Raw genomic sequence first — 3,497 nt, forward strand, 5'->3', positions numbered from 1 at the left:
GGAGCATAATTTTCGGAGCCACCATTTTCCATGTGCAGTATTACTGCTGTACAAGATGGCTCTTTCAGCAACAAATGCCTGGGGGGGGGGGTTAAAGGTTCCCTTTCAACTTGCTCCACTGCAGGCTTCGGCCTACACTCTGCTCCTCTTTGATTCCCTGGGTTTCAACACTGTCAGTTGCCACCTGGAAGTGTTGTCTACACAGAAAAAAACACTAGGTGATGTGTCAGTGGGGTTCAGCACCGCCAGCTGTTCCCCTGCTGTGTAGTCGGCAACGTGTCCAGCACAAGCCACGCTGGCACAACAGAACAAAAGCTGCCACCAGTGCAGGCTTCGGCCTACACTCTGCTCCTCTCCTCCTCCTGCTGACCCTGGGCTCAAACACCGCTAGTTTTTGCCCGGAAGTGCTAGCTGCACAGAGAAAAACACCAGCCAATGTGTTAGTGGGGTTCAGCAACGCCAGCTGTTCCCCTGCTGTGTAGCCGGCAACGTGACCTGCAAACGCCATGCAGGCACAGGAACTGAAATTAAAAGGGAACCTGGCCCCACCCCCCCAGGTGTTTCTATGTATAACAGCCACCTAGTACAGCAGTACTGCTGCATTTGTACAAGGTGGCTGACTTTTTCTCCTTGCCCACGTGGAACTCAACACGTACAAAATGTGTCTCATTGAGACCATTCCACTGTCCCTGAGGTGTGACTTTCCTTTGTAATGATACGCAGCACCCCCCTTGGTAGCGTTTCCCGTCTTTTGTCATCATGGTTAGCTGGCTGCGCCTGTGCATCCGCCCTGCTAGAAACAACGCCCCTCGTTGTCATATTTATTTTGTCAGCGAGGGTGTGGTTTATGGGCACGAGCAGTGCATATGTTCGCCTGTCTTAACTCATCTCCTTCCGCCTTCTTCAGACTGTGCGGCCTCCTGGCCGTGGTAGGCGATAAGGGATCAGCTGAGGCCGCCCAGTCTGGAGCAGGTGTAAGGACATGTGTAAGCGGCCAACCTATTTACTGCACAAGGCCACGAATCCCAGCCACGCAGTGTGATTTTTTGAAAACACACTGTGGGTCTGGGATTCATGTCCATCGCTAACCGCAACGGCCGACATGAAATGAGGTCAGAAGACAGGAAGCGCTCACAGCGCATGGCCAAGGGATCACAATAGCGCAGACTCCTGTACAGCAAATAAGAACGCTCAGGAATCTGCGCCCAGTACCTAGGTGCAAATTTTGACACCTGTGCTGCGTCTCGTTAAAAAGACAAGTCACGCCTCCACAACTGTTTGACAGTATAATGGGCTAAATAGTGTACGTGTTTTAGTCAGCGTGTGCAAGGAGCAAAACAAATAGAGCAACCTTTTACTTGTGCAGCATTAATGCTGCACAAGGTGTGGCTCTTGTACCTTGCAACACCTGAGGGGGGGGTTAAAGGTAACCTTTGAAATTGGTTCAACTAGGCTTCGGCCTACACTCTGCTCCTCTACTCCTCCTGCTGACCCTGGGCTCAAACACCGCTAGTTTTTGCCCGGAAATGCTAGCTGCACAGAGAAAAACACCAGCCAATGTGTTAGTGGGGTTCAGCACCGCCAGCTGTTCCCCTGCTGTGTAGTCGGCAACGTGTCCAGCACAAGCCACGCTGGCACAACCGACCAAAAGCTGCCACCAGTGCAGGCTTCGGCCTACACTTTGCTCCTCTCCTCCTCCTGCTGACCCTGGGCTCAAACAACGCCAGTTTCTGCCCGGACATGCTAGCTGCACAGAGAAAAACACCAGCCAATGTGTTAGTGGGGTTCAGCACCGCCTGCTGTTCCCCCGCTGTGTAGCCGGCATCGTGTCCAGCACAAGCCACGCTGGCACAACCGACCAAAAGCTGCCACCAGTGCAGGCTTCGGCCTACACTTTGCTCCTCTCCTCCTCCTCCTGCTGACCCTGGGCTCTAACACCGCTAGTTTTTGCCCGGACATGCAATCTGCACAGAGAAAAACACCAGTCAATGTGTCAGTGGGGTTCAGCAACGCCAGCTGTTCCCCTGCTGTGTAGCTTGCAACGTGACCTGCAAACGCCACGCAGGCACATGAACTGAAATTGAAGGGAGCCTGCCCCCCACCCACAGGTGTTTCTATGTATATCAGCCACCTTGTACAGCAGTACTGCTGCATTTGTACGAGGTGGCTGACTGTTTCTCCTTGCCCACGTGGAACTCAACACGTACAAAATGTGTCTCATTAGAGACCATTACAATGTCCCTGAGGTGTGACTTTCCTTTGTAATGACACGCAGCACCACCCTTGTTAGCGCTGCCCGTCTTTTGACATCATTGGTTAGCTGGCTGCGCCTGTGCATCTCCCCTGCTCGAAACAACGGCCCTCGGTGTCTTATTTTTTTGGACAGCGAGGGTGTGATTGATGGGCATGTGCAGTGCATATGTTTGCCTGTGTTCACTCATCTCCTTCCGCCTTCTTCAGACTGGGTGTCCTCATGGCCGCGGCAGGCGATAAGGGATCAGATGAGGCCGCCCAGTCTGAAGCAGGTGTAAGGACATGTGTGAGCGGCAAACATATTTAGTGCACCAGGGCACGAATCCCAGCACCGCAGTGTGATTTTTTAAAAACACACTGTGGGTCTGGGATTCATGTCCATCGCTAACCGCAACGGCCGACATGAAATGAGGTCAGAAGACAGGAAGCGCTCACAGCGCATGGCCAAGGGATCACAATAGCGCAGACTCCTGTACAGCAAATAAGAACGCTCAGGAATCTGCGCCCAGTACCTAGGTGCAAATTTTGACACCTGTGCTGCGTCTCGTTAAAAAGACAAGTCACGCCTCCACAACTGTTTGACAGTATAATGGGCTAAATAGTGTACGTGTTTTAGTCAGCGTGTGCAAGGAGCAAAACAAATAGAGCAACCTTTTACTTGTGCAGCATTAATGCTGCACAAGGTGTGGCTCTTGTACCTTGCAACACCTGAGGGGGGGGTTAAAGGTAACCTTTGAAATTGGTTCAACTAGGCTTCGGCCTACACTCTGCTCCTCTACTCCTCCTGCTGACCCTGGGCTCAAACACCGCTAGTTTTTGCCCGGAAATGCTAGCTGCACAGAGAAAAACACCAGCCAATGTGTTAGTGGGGTTCAGCACCGCCAGCTGTTCCCCTGCTGTGTAGTCGGCAACGTGTCCAGCACAAGCCACGCTGGCACAACCGACCAAAAGCTGCCACCAGTGCAGGCTTCGGCCTACACTTTGCTCCTCTCCTCCTCCTGCTGACCCTGGGCTCAAACAACGCCAGTTTCTGCCCGGACATGCTAGCTGCACAGAGAAAAACACCAGCCAATGTGTTAGTGGGGTTCAGCAACGCCAGCTGTTCCCCTGCTGTGTAGCTTGCAACGTGACCTGCAAACGCCACGCAGGCACATGAACTGAAATTGAAGGGAGCCTGCCCCCCACCCACAGGTGTTTCTATGTATATCAGCCACCTTGTACAGCAGTACTGCTGCATTTGTACG

Source organism: Ranitomeya imitator, unplaced genomic scaffold (genome assembly GCF_032444005.1).
Source record: "Ranitomeya imitator isolate aRanImi1 unplaced genomic scaffold, aRanImi1.pri SCAFFOLD_863, whole genome shotgun sequence".
NCBI classification, from domain to species: domain Eukaryota; kingdom Metazoa; phylum Chordata; class Amphibia; order Anura; family Dendrobatidae; genus Ranitomeya; species Ranitomeya imitator.